The sequence below is a fragment of the Gavialis gangeticus genome, unplaced genomic scaffold, assembly GCF_001723915.1.
Source record: "Gavialis gangeticus isolate Ggan-Ray unplaced genomic scaffold, GavGan_comp1, whole genome shotgun sequence".
In the NCBI taxonomy this organism is placed as follows: Eukaryota; Metazoa; Chordata; order Crocodylia; family Gavialidae; genus Gavialis; species Gavialis gangeticus.
This window is the reverse complement of record NW_017729034.1, coordinates 60,034,035-60,049,297: the sequence shown is the minus strand read 5'-3', so window position 1 is coordinate 60,049,297 and position 15,263 is coordinate 60,034,035.

Below are 15,263 nucleotides of genomic sequence, written 5' to 3'. Positions count from 1 at the left end.
AGCCGCACACGTACCTTGAGGTATGTAGAAAAAACTTTTAACGCTGTGTCTGTTTCCGAATCGCTGATTCTTTGAATCAGCATTGAATCTTCAGATTTGGTTTCAGCCAAATCGAATCAGGGACAGTGATCTGAATCAACAAATTGAATCATTGTCACCCGATTCAGGCCAGATCTGAAGCCAAATTGAATACGGACCATTTCACACACCCCTAGTACATAGGTGACTAACTTTGGGTTAGAGTAGTGTTAGGAGGATGTTATAGCTGTAATGGTCTAGTAAAAGTGCAAGAAGGAAGGATTTTTGTGGTTGATACCTTTTATTGAACCAACTGTATAATTACCTCATCTAGTCCCAACTGTATAGTTAGTGCAGCAAAAGAGAGCACCAACTAAAATCTTTGGGCTCATGTACATGCCACAATTTTTGCCCTTTCATGAGTGTATCTGTTTCCACGAGTGGGATTTCCCTATGTTTTAAAAGTCTTTCTTGTGCATTAAACTAAAACTCCTCAGACATAGTTTAGTTTGGCTCACCGGGAATTAAAGCGTTGCGTCCGTGAATTTGCTGAGTGCAAACACAAAGGCACTCAAAGATGTGTAATGAGCCTCTTTGGGCACCAGATGGCTCTGCAACTATTTTGTAGTTCACCTCTTTGAATTGCTTTCACTTTCAAATTGCTTCCAATTATTTTTCCTTTTGTGGCTTTTTTTTTTCTTATTTGCAGACTCCCTGCTTCCACAGCTGTATGGCAGGGCATTAGTGTGGGATGGGTGGGGGGCAATACTGGACCATCCCCCTCTCCTGCAGTGCTGGCCAGGGACCTGGCTTAATTCATTTGAAAACCTAGTTCGTGTAAATACAGATGCAACGCTCCAAAATAAACAAGTTAAAATTTTATAAACCTATTTAATTTAATGAGGATTAAAACCCATAGTGTGTACAGGCACCCCTTGCTTCTAACATTGGGTTATGGTTCCGCCTCAGCCACCAGACACCTCAGGCCCCCTCTAAACATTTTGGGAATTGTGCAATTAACTGATTAATTACACAATTACCAGGAGACCAGCTACACATGCGAAGTAGCTATCACACAATAAAAACCTCCAACCAGCATTAAAGTTTGACCTTGAAAATGTGCACTAATTTCATAGCTGGTTGATATTGAGCTTTAATTTGCATATGTAGCAGGGTCTCTCCTGCAGCTGGGAGCCCCATGAGCTGACAGGTGAGGCATCAGGCCTGCATAAAACCTGTAGGCCCTGGGGATCAAGGCAACTGATCACCATGGCTCAGGGGCAAATGAAACCCCTGGATCTTGCTAATTTAGGCTGCTGCAATCCCTAGGGCTCATGGCTGCATGAAACCCCACTTGGGATCATCACTGCCCTGATCCCAAGGGTTTGGGGGTGAAGGAAACCTCCCCCAGGCTGGAGCATTGCTACAGGGATCCCCCTACCTGTACTGACCCCCTGCATTGTTTCACCCACCACAGGAGTTTCCTGCACCCCCAGGGTGGAGAGATCACTGCAACAGTCATTCTCCAATTCCAGGAGTTTCACGCACCCATGGGGTAGGGGGATTGCAAATCAACTGGGGTGCATGGGGCTCCCAGCTGTAGGAGCTTGCTTCTTCCCAATTCAGGGGGAGCCCAGGATCAGGCTCTCCCTACACCAGCAATAAAGCATATGTGTCATGCCAGGAGGTGCAATTATGTGAATCATGCATTAGACCCCATTGTGTCTTTACATGCACATGTTAGAGGGGCCCAAGAGTTAGATACTGTGGTACCTGACTTTTTGATGGGTAAATCCTTTGTTAGACCTGGTCTCTTAATTCATTTTAACTCAACTGTTAAAATAATAATAGACTATGAACTGCAATTTTGACCTACTTTAAAAGGGTAATTAACAATGCATTAGAGGAGCATTTATCAGCTATTATAAGGTAACTGTTATGTCTGCACATTCTTGTAATGATACAAACAAGCTAAATAACTGTATCTTTATCCCTGAATGCAGAAAGTGAGAATTCCAATGACTGCTACACTTTTATACACATTGGAGCACACAGACTTTAACAGTAGGGGTGCACAAAGTGGGCCCTGTTTGATTCTTATTCGTTTTCGGCCCAAATCAGGGATAGTGATTTTATTTGTTGATTCGGATCACTGTCACTGATTTGATTCAGCTGAATCCAAATCTGAAGATTTGATGCTGATCTGGAGAATCAGCAATTCAGACACAGCTTTCAAGTTTTTTCTACATACCTCAAAGTACTAGCATGGCTCATGAACACTGTGATGCTGGGGCAGATGGAGCATCCCACAGGAGTGTGGGGGCAGGCCCTCCATGTGCTTGGCAACAAACCCAGAAGTGGACTGAAAGTACTTCCAGTTCACTTCTGGGTCCGCTGAGAAGCACGAAATGGGGGCCCCCCACACCTCCCAGCTCAACAATCAGCCATGGAGGACCCCAGGTGCCCCCCCAGACCCAGGAGGCACCAGTCGGCAAGCTGGGGGGATGCAGGGGGGGTCCCTATGCGCTCCCTGGTGGACTGGAAGTGCTTCTGGTCCACTTCCAGGTCTGTTGCCGAGTGCACTGGGGAGTCCCCTGTGCTTTTGTGGGACACTCCATGCACCCAAGCATTGCAGCATTCATGAGCCACCTGCTACCTAGAGGTATGTAGGAAAAACATATAAAGCTGTGTCTATGTCCAAGTTGCCGAATCTTTCCAGATCTCTCTGAATCGATTTGGAGGGTTTTGATTTGATTCGGAGAGATTAAAGGGTCCTCTGATTCGATTTGGATTCAGAGATTCGGCCACCAAATCAGATTGAATCTCTGCCGAATTGAATCAGGGACCAAAGCTTCGCACAGTCCTAATTAACAGTTACATTGCAACTTCTTATATCAGTATCATTTGATAACAATACAATTGTTACATTTGGCTGTATGCTGTGAAAGCCTACAAGGGCACAGGGAAAGAGAAATGGTAGAAAATTAGAAAAAAAGACTCTTTTACCTCTACCTTGGTGACTTGATCTCCAGAATGTTCACTACTTAAGAAAAAGGATAAAAAATAACTTTAAAGGGGGGTTATATTAGCCACATTTTAAAGTTTCTTTTGCTTGGCAAAGATATAAATGATTCTTGGGCTCAGGTGGGCAAAATATAGTCCATGGGCTGGATTCAGGCTGCCAACGGATTGGATCTGGCCTACAGGCAGGTGCCCGTGCATTGATTGTATCCAGCCTCTGGCTGCCCCCCATGGCATTCCACATGTGGTCAAGCCCTGCCCACTCCCTCTGGGAGCAGCCGGTGCCACACTCCTGCCCACTCCTGCTGATACCCCAGCCCTGACCAGTGTGTACATCTTCCCAGTGAGGCTGCTCCTGGTGTGGCTGCAGACGCCTGAGTACTGCTCAGCTCCCTCCACCTCCAGCAGCTCCTCCTGCCCCTGCTGCACCGCTCCAGGCAGAAGATCACACACAAAAGTGCTGGTGACCAAGGGGATGTGCACTAGGCATCACACACCCAGCCAGGTGGAGGGGGAAGCTGCAGGTATGTGGCTCCTGCCCCAGTGCACGGAGCTCCAGCTCCAGCTCCTGGCCGCCTTCCACCCAGTCTGACCATCCAGGGCAATAAGCAGCCAGTTCCGTGGGCAGGGGTATACAGGGAACAGATCATGGCTCTGCCCCAGGCCCCAGCCCTATGTTGTCACCACCCCACAATCCCATCTCGCACTTCTGGCCTGACCTGCCCATCCTGCTCCTAGATGCTGCTCACTGCCCACATGCAGCCGCATCCCATCCACCCAGCCAAGCATGCCCTACCTGTATGGGTCCTAAGCCAGTCTCCATGGAGACTCCAGGATCATGGGGCAGTGATGGTGCAGGTCCAGGCTCTGGGGCAAAGCTGTTACAGGCCCGGGGGGTGCTTACCTGATCTGCAACAGCTCACCAAAGCTCCCTAAGTGGCCCTCTGTCCCAAATAATTGCCCGCTCCTGTTCTAGGGGCATTTCTCCTTTACCACTCTCTTCAGTCTGTAACATCTCTAAAAGTGCCAGGCACTTGTGTATTGAAAATGTTTATAGAAAATTAGTTGTACAAGATTAGCATGTCTATACTTATAAGAAGTACCATGGAGAAAATAATAACAAGATGTGATGATAACTTCAATGTAGGCATGTCACCTGACAGGAGATATCTTTGGCAGCATAGAAATATCCCATCATACCTATCAAATACTAGTTATTAGTGATAAGTGCTGATATATTGGATGCAATTTCTCATTTTACTACATTTCATTGAACCTTCTCTCTCTATTGACCGTAGCTAAGTATTCATGGTCATTAGGATTATGCATTAACACAGCAAATTAATGGGCAAACAGCCCATTAGTAAAACAGCATCTATTCAGAAACAGCTCTGGATAATAACATGACCTCAACAGTGTGCTTATCTGAGCCAGTAAGAGAAAGAGGGCTTTATTCCATTCAAGAAAAATCTGAATGGAAAGAATGATATTTACAGCTTCCTTTCCAAGCCTGAACAAATGAAATAAAAGACCTTGGCTTCTTGTTCATGGCATATCTAAAAAAAAAACTAGGAAATAACTGGTGGCACTATTCTGCATATCAGGTTGACTCAGGCAGAATAAAAGATCCATCCAGTAACGACGTTGCTTTTGCATGTTCCAGATAAATATCTTCCTTGAATAATATATAGTAAAACAAATATCCTTATGACAATTGTTTTGTTAATGTTTTTCTCACTTTCAGTAACTTACCTTTCGTATCCTCTACCTCTTCAGTCTTTCTTTTCTATATCTTTAAAATTGATGGGATAGATCCTCACTCTTGGGTTAGGCACATGTTTTCAGTGCTATCTTAAATCTCTCTAAACTAGAAGCTTGTAAGATTTTCCATATTACAGAACACATTGTTTATACACGAAGAGATTCCTGCAGACAATCTTCCATTACAATCTGGGAATCACAAGCCCCTGTGATGTCACTGGCTGAACACTTCTCAGTGAGTGGGCTCCAGACAAGTTGTAGGAGATCAATAACTCAGGACTGTAGCAACCAGAGCAGTTTACCTGGGAAACTACTAGGACAATATTAACATATTCTTAACAGTTATTTATTAATGATATAATAGTTTTGCTGTCTTAGGATGAGGTATATATGTCTGTGTCTGTGTCTGTGTGAAGAAAGAACAGTTCCCTTCTACTCACTTCTCTTGCCTACATGTGGTCCTCTCTCTCCTGGTTCTTCTCATTCCTATGTCCTTCCCTTCACTAGAGGCTCCTGATCATGGCTCCAGTCCCTGAGGATGCCTCATGCTTTCCCTGTTCCTTGCAATTTCTCTGACCACAGTCCAACAGAAGTAGCATCTTTGTAACAAAGAGTCTGGATATATATAAAAGGAGTTGGAAATTGAGGAGCTAGCACTATGTGACCTTTCAACTCTATAGAAAGCACCAGCAAGTGCTTTTGCACCATACTTTGAGAATGTTGGTTCAGACAGCAGGGACCACTGAGACTGTGTTCATTTCTCCTCTGAATCTCAATGTTCAACATTCATGACTTCAAACTAATTCCAAGTTTTAAGTTTGAAACTCAGGCCTCTTGAAGAGCTGGAACTGGCCTATCACAAAGACAATCTCTTGTTAGTGATCCCGACCTCTTTGAACCATGGTGGGAAGAACCTGACTATCAGGCCTCTTTGTATACTGTGCCTAGATATTAGTTACGTTTGCAGCCAACAAGAAAAATTGTTTTATTGCAAAAGAGTCAACCTCAGTCAATTTTGGTTCTGGATTTCCATGGATACAAGTTCCAAAATTATCAACACTCCCATCAGTACATCCATTCAACAATGGGTACAACATAAAGAGGGTGTGCTCTCCATTGTGCAGTTAACCAACCACAAGCTTCTCCTGCATTTCTTTAAAAGAATACAAATATATTTAATACAGGGTTGACACAATAATTGTCAAGCTCCTGGTTTGCTTTTGGTCCTCTATGACAACTGTGATGTTCTTTTCATTATTCAAACACATTGTTTCAGTAGCATGTGGAGCTAAACATATTTAGCCTATTCAACAATGCAATAAATGCATTAGCAATACATCATGGGGGCATGTGGGGGTACTCACCTCTCCCCCAGATTTAATGTTAATTGATTTTATCAATAAACATGAATAAACATTGCAATTTATACAAAGAAAGGAAGGTAGGTAAACGGAAAAAAAAATCTGGGGCAGAGGTGCCATCCGCATATGCATGCACACACACACGTGGCTGGCCATGCAGGCAGGGTGGTGGGACCAGCTCAAGCAGCTGTATCTTCCATTCCACTTCAAGTAGGACTCAGGCGCTGCTTTTGCAGGTAAGTCTATACAACAGGGATGGCGGGTTGGAGGCCCAGGGGTTGGGGACCATCTCTGAGTCATGAAGCCAGGGCCCGAGCTCTGGCAAGCCAAACTGGCTCTGCACCATTGGAGGCCCCATTGATGGCACAGGGGCTGGCCTAAGCATGGCCCCAATGGTGCAAGGCCAATCCAGGCATGCCAGAGTACCTGCCCTGAACTCCACTGTATACCACCAGAACTTTAGATTATGCCAGCCCCCCTCACTATCAACAGTCATCAGTCACCTATGAATAAATGTGTTATGCTTGAAAATACATGGATAGTTCAGTAGCAACCAAGCAGCACAGCATGCCATGGTGCACATTATATTTTAATTTACTGGGAAAATTATCAGAGAGATCCAGGATCAGAGCAACTGGAGTTGGATGAACTATCCTAGAAAATTCATACTGATTTCACAGGCTCAGTTCCTACTATACAAATCTGCTCAACTATTAGCAGTGATTCCATGATTCTATTTGGAGTCTCATATTAAAATCTGTCAAGAGCAGCATTTTCATAGGCCTTATAGGGTGCATCTACACATCGCCAAATGGTGACATTGCTATGGTGCCATGCTTTAGTAATTCCTTTTGGAACTACAAAAATACAGTGCAGTATGGGTGGTTACTGCACTGTGTGTGCGGCGCATGGTTAGATTTCACTGCTACCTCACCATAGCAATATACTATAGATTTCACAGACATTAGGGCTGGAAGGGACCTCAGGAGATCATCAGGTCCAGCCCCAGGGAGTGTGCCACTACGGCGATGTAGCTGGCAATCATATGTAGACATGTGATTGCTACGTCACTGTGGCATGCCATAGGGCGGTGTGTAGACACATCCATAAATTTTAGTGAAGGGAGACATGTTCAGGATGGTATGACAGTTAGCTACAGACATTGGATGATCAAACACTAGCCATGGTCAGAGCTGGGATTTTGATATTTTTAATACCACGTGTACCCAAATCCAAAATTACTTTGAATGTAAGTTGACCCTCCAATAATTTCAGGGAAAATTTGTTAAAATTTGCTAAAATTTTTCTTGTCTAGAATCTAATTATTGGAGGGTGTTCTTAAATTCATTCCCTCTCCCACTCTCTCACTCCCCCCCCCAACACACACACACACTGCTGCAGCAAGGAAAACAGTGGCAGGGAAGCAAGCAACAGCAGGGGTAGGTGGTGGTGGGGTAAGTGATGGGAGAGTCAAGCAGCCTGCCCCCTACCCCTTAGCCCCCAGTACCTATCCCTCCCAGTGTGTGCACTCCCCTTCCCAGAGCCCACCCACCCCATGGTGCTTGCACCCCTCTCTCACCTGTACCCCGCCACTTGTCCCCCCTGCTGCCTGCCCCCTCATGTTGTCTCTCCTGCTGCCTGTTCCCCTGCCACATGTCCCTCACTGGTTCACCCCTACAGTCCCTACCCCTCCCACTCAGTCATGGCTCTGACTCCAGCTCTGGAGTTGGAGCCCTGCTCCAGCCCAGGACATGAAGCATACGGAGACTCCAGCCTCCACCCAGCCAGACAGTGGCCATAGCTCTGGCCCTAAGGGTTGAAGTTGGTTCTGGAGCTGCTGTCACTGATGCCTGGCTGAAGTTGGGGGTAGAGCAAGAAGTAAAGCCAACATGTAGTTCATGCCCCAGGCTGGAGCAGGGCCAGAGCTGAGGTAAGAGTCACAACTAAAACGAAGGTGGGGGGGGGACATCAGGTGGCAGGAGAGCAGAGGCAGCATGGCAGGTGTGAAGAGCAGAGAAAGCAGGGGGAAAGTGGTGGGTGGGGGGCAGGGGCAGGGGCTGTGGCTCCAACTCTGACCCCAAGCCCAATTCAGGGCTAGAGATGACCCTTGAGATGCCTTCCAAACTCACAGTTCTATGTTTCTGTGACTCTGTGCCAGTTGACATCAGCTGATAGATCTGCCGTGTTTTATTCTTTATCAGATTATTTTAGAAAAAATAAAAGTCAACATCAGCAGTTGGAATACGGTATGCCTCTGTAACTATGAGCCTCCTTGACAAGCAAAACAAGAGATAAGGCAACTAGACTCTATTGCAAAATATCATTTTAAAACAGCTAACCTCTTAAGAAGCTTAACTGCTTCCCTAAACAGGACCTTTTCCTGAATTAGAACATTGATCATCATCATTATGTTTCAGAAAGCTAATTTTTACATTGACATTTGCTACAGACAGTAGAGGAAATACTAGTTTGAAGACCCTTTTTATGGGAAGTCAATGAAAAAATAAAACAGAAACTGTAGTCCCTATACTGGAAATTGTGGAGTACTTGCAAAGCTCAAGTACATTAAACAACTAATATTACCTGAGATGCTCATAGAGTTTCAAACTTTAAGGCCAGAAGGGACCATAATAATAATCTAATTTTACTTCCTGAAAAACACAGGCCATGAATTTTCACCCAGTAATTCCTGCATCAAACCCATAACTTGTGGCTGAACTAGAACATATCTTTCAGAAGCCACACAGAGAAGGTACAATAGAAAAACCTATGATAGGCAGAGGGCAGAGGTATTCCTTTGAGATTTCTAAAGGAGAGAAGAAATGAACTAACCGCATTGCTGACAAAGTTCCACGTTATAATTCAGACGTAAAACAGCAGTTCTACCTGGAGGGTACAATCCAATGAACATCTGAGAACATTCCAAAAAGTTTAGCATTCCTTCAACTCTCATGTATTTTAGTGGGAGTTGAAAATGCTCAGAATACCACATGCTCTGCTCCAGGGATTAGGAAGTCATCACTAGTATTATTTAAATTAACTTAAAAGAAAAAAGCCAAAGCAAACTTGTATGTTATTGATTGTTGACAGCCACCCTTGCACCAAGCAACTATTTGAGTATAATTAAGAAAATAATAGACTAATACTTGACTAAGTACAGTCCTGTTTTGGTACAGCATAACCATATAAGGTCAAATTACAAGTGCAACCATAAGGAGGTATCAAATAAAGGCATCAGTTCCTTCCCTGTTATAATGGGTAAAGTGTATGCACGTAAGCAGCAGTCTAGAAGAATTTTGTATTTATCAACTAACAGGTCACCCAGAAAAATATAATGAATCTTAAAGCCCAGGAATTTAATTTGGAATACTGAAAACACCTGTATGGTAATATATTCTATTATAGTATTCTTACAGTTCTATAAAACTGAATTATCATAGTTCTCATAACTCAATTCACTTAGTTATGAACATTGTTAAAATAAATAAGTTTAGTTTATAAAATACATCTCATGTATAGTCTACATGTTAAAAGCATCATTCATGTACACAACCTTTATGTCCTAATAATTTTTTTCTCCTTCTAAAATGGATAAAATACTACAGAAACAATTTATTTGAATTTGAAGTTTTTTTTTATTTTAATGGTACACTTGGGGTAAGACACACTAGCATATGTAGCATGCCATAAACAGGTCAGGTATATCTGTGGCTATGTATATGTGCACACGCACATAAGTTCTGGAAAAAGCAGGAGGGCCTTCCTATGTTTTAGCCTCAATGGCTGAGTGTTATAAAAGTTGCAAAGAAAGCCATAGACCTGGGTTTGAAACCCTCCTACACACATACAGAGAATATAAGCCTGTATTTCTCTAACTTCCTAACACAGTGCTCTAAATATTACACCACATTTAGGCAGTACCTAAGCCCTTAGACAGTAAAAGCCTCTTTCTTTTACTAGTCACAGATAAAATGGAAGGAGAGCAATGTAGAAATGTCTTTCTTATCATGAGCCCAGGCCCACAACAGAACCCAGAGCCTGCTCCCTTCAAAACCAGCAGCCATCTCACTAAGCAACACACACTGTACCTTATATACCTCCTCCTGGCCCGATATCTCCCTCTCTCAGCTTTCCAGGGAAACAGCTTCAAAAGGAACACTGTAGAAAACATACAATGACATATAATAATAATATCTATGGTATTGCAATGAGAGCACTGTGCAGAAAAAGCAGAGCAATTAGTAGAAAACTTCCCTGGGTGAGGGAGACCTAAAACCAGGGTCTTCTGCTTTCTAGACAAGCACCCTAACCACTTACTTGGGGTTTAAAATGTAGCAGGTATGTTCTCTTCCAGAGTCAAACAGCTGTTAGCTATGGGTTTCTGTCCAACTACATTTCTGGGACTTAGACCCACGTATAAGCGTTCATACATAATTGCATATCTGCCTGGCCAGTGCATAAAAGACTATGCAAGCTCAGTCTATATAAGATTATAGGAAAGTAGGGCTGGAAGGGACCTCATGAGGTCATTTAGTCCAGCCCCCCACTCAAGTCAGGATCAGCCCTGAATAAACCATCCCAGCCAGGTGTCTGTCCAACTCACTCTTGAAAATCCCCAGGGATGGAGATTCTACAACTTCTCTGACTAGCTTGTTCCAATACTTGGCCAGTCTTATAGTCAGACATTTCCTCTTAATCTCCAACCTAAAGTGCCTCTGCTCCAGCTTAAGGCCATTGTTCCTATCTCCGTCACCTCATGCCACAGAGAAAAAACTATGTTTCTTCCTTCCTGTAATTGTCTTTCCAGTATTTGAAGACTATTATCAATGTAGACGTCAGTGTAGGCATGTTTCTGCACTGCAGGGGAAATAAAATCACAAGCTGCACATAAGTGACAGCAAAACTTCTTGTGCAACTAGAAAATTTCCATTTAGTTGCACAGAAGGAAATAGAATTCCACTCTTGGTTTCAAAATCTTGGCCTTTTCCTAAGGCTAATTAGGACTTGTTGCTTTCAGGTTCACCCATTTTATTCAATAAGTAACTCCTCAAAGTGAATCAAAATATTAAACCACAAAAAAAATTGTGTTTTGTCAATCCAACGGACCAATAATTAATTCATGCATATAGCATTTTAAAGTTAGATTTCCTTTTCCAACCTAGATGTGCTTTGCATTGATTAATGGGATGCTGAGTGCCAGAGAGGATGGATCCCTTTCGCTTATGTAAAGATTTGGCAAGAAATAGAGGATAAACTTATTTGCATGCAGTGACCTGATGAAAATATAGATTTAAATCCAAAGACATTTGTCACTGAGACAATCTCAAAGAAGAGGATTAATAGAGGTATGGAGTTAAAGGCCAGAAGAGACCATTAGATAATGTAGTCTCAGATATCACAAGCCATTAAATTTCACCCAGTGACCTTGGTACTGAGTACTGAGCCCAGTAACACATTTGGCTAAAACTCTACACAGGGCCGGCATCCATTAATGCTAGATGTATATCTTTGCAGTTCTCTTTGCTAAAATGCAGTTTGTTCCACTTGCCCTTGGTTACCCAAGTGATTCATGATATGAATGTTCTGTCCTCATTGCTATTTACTGCTCCACCAACCTTTGTATTATCAGCCACTAACAACCACTTCCTGGGGACAATAAAAATGTCAGTAAAACTTCAGCAGGTGGAGACACATCCTGCATAAGGAATTAAGAGTAAGGAGGTTGATTAGGCATGGCTCCCCCAGAAATACTTCTTATATGTCCCTGAATGGGGTTTAGTTATCAGTGGGGGGGGAGGGTAGCTGACCAGCAAAATTAGCCATAGTATTAACTATATGTATCCTACCCGGGGTATAACAAATTTTCTACTTCTTTTATGCACGACACAGTGATACCTGTAAAGGAGCCACATTCATGCACTGGGTTTGGGTCAAGCTTTACTAAGTGTACATATCCAAAAGAATTTAGCAAAGACAATGTCATATTTTTGACCAGGTAGATGTTTTGTCTGGGTTTAGAAAGCATGAAGTGTTGATTGCCTATACAGCACAGTCTGTTCACTTTGAGTCACTGCACAGTGTCATCATCTGGATTAGGTGAGCAAAAATGTGAGGCTGGCTGAACAGATTATTAGTCATGTAGGAAAAAATGCAGATACTGATTAATATTAACCGCATGTCTTAAGATTTTTTTTTTCACCATTCTTGGGTTATTTGAGTTACAGACTTTTGAGCAACTTGTGGTCCTTCCATGGTGCCTCTAAAAAGTTCTTGGCACTATTAATGCTTATAAATTATTACTAGATAACAGGGGAAATAAAAATCCATATGAAATGTATTGAAATCTTACAGCAATTAGGAAAGAAGAGAAAACTTTCCAAAAATTGGTGGTCAGCATGGGCTGGTTGCCGCTCCTTTTAAAGCTTTTATTCAGAAACAAATACCAATATCTCACATCATCCCTTGGATGTTTTAAATCCTACCTCAGAGAAAAAAGACTCCACTCCTGTTTTGGGAAGCCTGACTAATTTCACGGAAATCTTCACAAATCACTGTCAAGATTCAAGCTTTTCAGAAGCCAAAAAACAAATTTAGGCTGATCCAGGATTTGTGTAAATAACTTGTCATCGTTGTATTAAGTTGGTTTTAGTGTGGTCAGAGAACAAATGGATTAGCATAGCCTCCAAGTGCAGAGCCTGAGCAACAGGGTCATGTGTAAGGTGTGCTCCACTGTCAACAGAGACAGGAATCTTACCCCTTCACCTTTCCTCAGCCCCACAGCACAGAGCAGTACCAGTGCAGATCCAGTGCTTCTGTTATATTCTCAAGGCTTTAACAGGCAACATCTCTCTTGACAGAGTGGAAATAGATGGTATCTCTGTGTAGTGGTGATCAGCGATTGATCAGCCCTAACCTTGTCTCTAAACCATAGAAGTTGCAGTTAGCCCCTGGGGACTAGGTCTCTGTTACTACATATAGGAGCTGCAGGTCCACAACATGGAGATAAGACATCTTCCCCTACCGCTGCTGTGCACTGACAGTGATGAAGTCCCTCCAGGACAGTGGGGAGGCATTTTTATACGTGCTACATCTCTCATTGTTCACACGTCCTAAAATATATAGTCAAGTTGACACTTCTCTTTCTCAATAGATGGATCCAAATACCTGCCTCGTTCAGTGTGTCAGAGCTCTAAAACTACTATCCTTTCCTTACAGCTGTCCCTCTTCTCTAAACCCTCTTTCCCATATTCCTCCCCATAGGCTTTGTTTTCCTTTTGGGGGGTCATTGATCACTCAAACAGGCTGAGTGATATAAAGGAGACACTGACTTAATAGCAAGAAACAAAGGAGTGAAAACAAGGAAGGCAATGCAGCAAGAATGGGTCTCAGCTACCAATTTCAGAAGTGGATTTTAATCTTCAACCTCTGGACCCAGGGTTTGACTCAACTCAAGTAGCTGGGACCAACAGAAAAAAATGGATCCAGAACTGCCCAAGGACATGGGGGTCCTGATGGGATTCTGGGTTTCCTGAAAATGTTTGCATCTTCCCAATGCCTCTGTGGTGAAAGTCACTTGGTGCCAGAGGCAGGAGGTTTATTTCAGTGCCAGTGGTCCCCTCCCTCTATGCCCTGCTACTTCTTTAGGACAGGGTCCCCCAAGAGGTATTTGAGTCACCTGCTTTGATGGCATGGCTGAAAGGCCAAGGATACCACTCAGCATGAGAATCAAGCTGGCATGTTCTCTCTGGCTCCGTAATGACCTGACTATTACTGATGTGGCATCTGCCTTCTAAAGACCCAAATGAGCAATTTTGCTGCTCACCTAATGCCACCTAAGTACAATTCTGCTGCCTGTTGCCCTCAGTTACCATGCTTCGTTTCTATGCTTACAAATGGGGTGGGATTGAAGAAGGATCTGTTCAGCCCTAGCCCCTCTTCCCTCCAGTCTCAAGATGCCTTCAGATCCCGACAGTCCTTATCACCACTAATGCACCCCAACACAACAAAGTGAGGGGAAGGTGGGTGTGACTTCCAGACTGTGGTTTGCTATCTGTTTTCTTAAGGAATGGAGGGGTGAATGGGAGACAGTCTTCCCAGGCAGGGACTGGGGCTGCTTGTGGTCTTGAGAATTTGGACTTCTTCTGTTGTGAAACTCTGAACAGCCTTACAGCTGCAGATTTTGCAGTGGAATCAGGGACTGGACCAGTCAAGTGCTGCCTGCAGATCTTTCCAGGACCTTGACCTAGGAAGAGCCATCGCTCTAGCACCAGCTGGCTGCACTTGCCTTCTCCTAAGGGATTTCTGCCTTCCCAACAGTGCATGTCTTGGTGAGAAATGGGGGGAGGAAGAAAACTTTTCCCGTCCCTGATGTAATACACTGCCAGAGGTTCCTGGTCCCTGATGTAATGTAATGCCAGTAGTTTCTATCACTGGATACATCCGCATGAAACATTTACTGCAGAGCTGACTAATTTCTAGGGCTGTGCAGAGCAGGCAATATTTGATTCGACAGCCATGTCGAATATTAAACCGGGTCCCGCTTCGATTTGCCATCCGCTTCCAGTCAAGGCGGGTCCGCTTGGACTCAAGGTCAAAGCTCAGTCGAATATTCGAGCTGCTTCGACTTCCCCATGGGCTATAATGGGGAAGGCTGAAGCAGGTCATAACTTTGGGATTTCTTGGCTGATCTTGTCCAGGGGTTTGGGGGAAACTGCACCTTAGGTTGCTGACAGACAAAACTCATGATCCAGACAGAGCGAGGAGGGTGGCATTTGCTCCGTCTGCACCTGGCGCTTGGGGACCCCGGCAGCAGGAGGTTCACCTTGAGGAACACCAGCTGCTCCACCAAACCAGGATCCAAGCAGGTGCAGTGGGGTGTCACAATACCCGCAGCCACGCTGAACACCCTCTTGCTTGGCACACTGGTGGGTGGACAGGACAGGTATTCCCGGGCAACTGTGGCCAGATCTGGCCACACTGGGCTGCGGGTTGCCCAGTAGGCCAAGGGGTTGCAGTCCAGGGGCTCCACAGGCTCGGCAAGATAGGCAGGCACCACAGTGTGAGGGCTGTCTGCCTGATCCTGGGGTCTGGTGGGTCTGGACC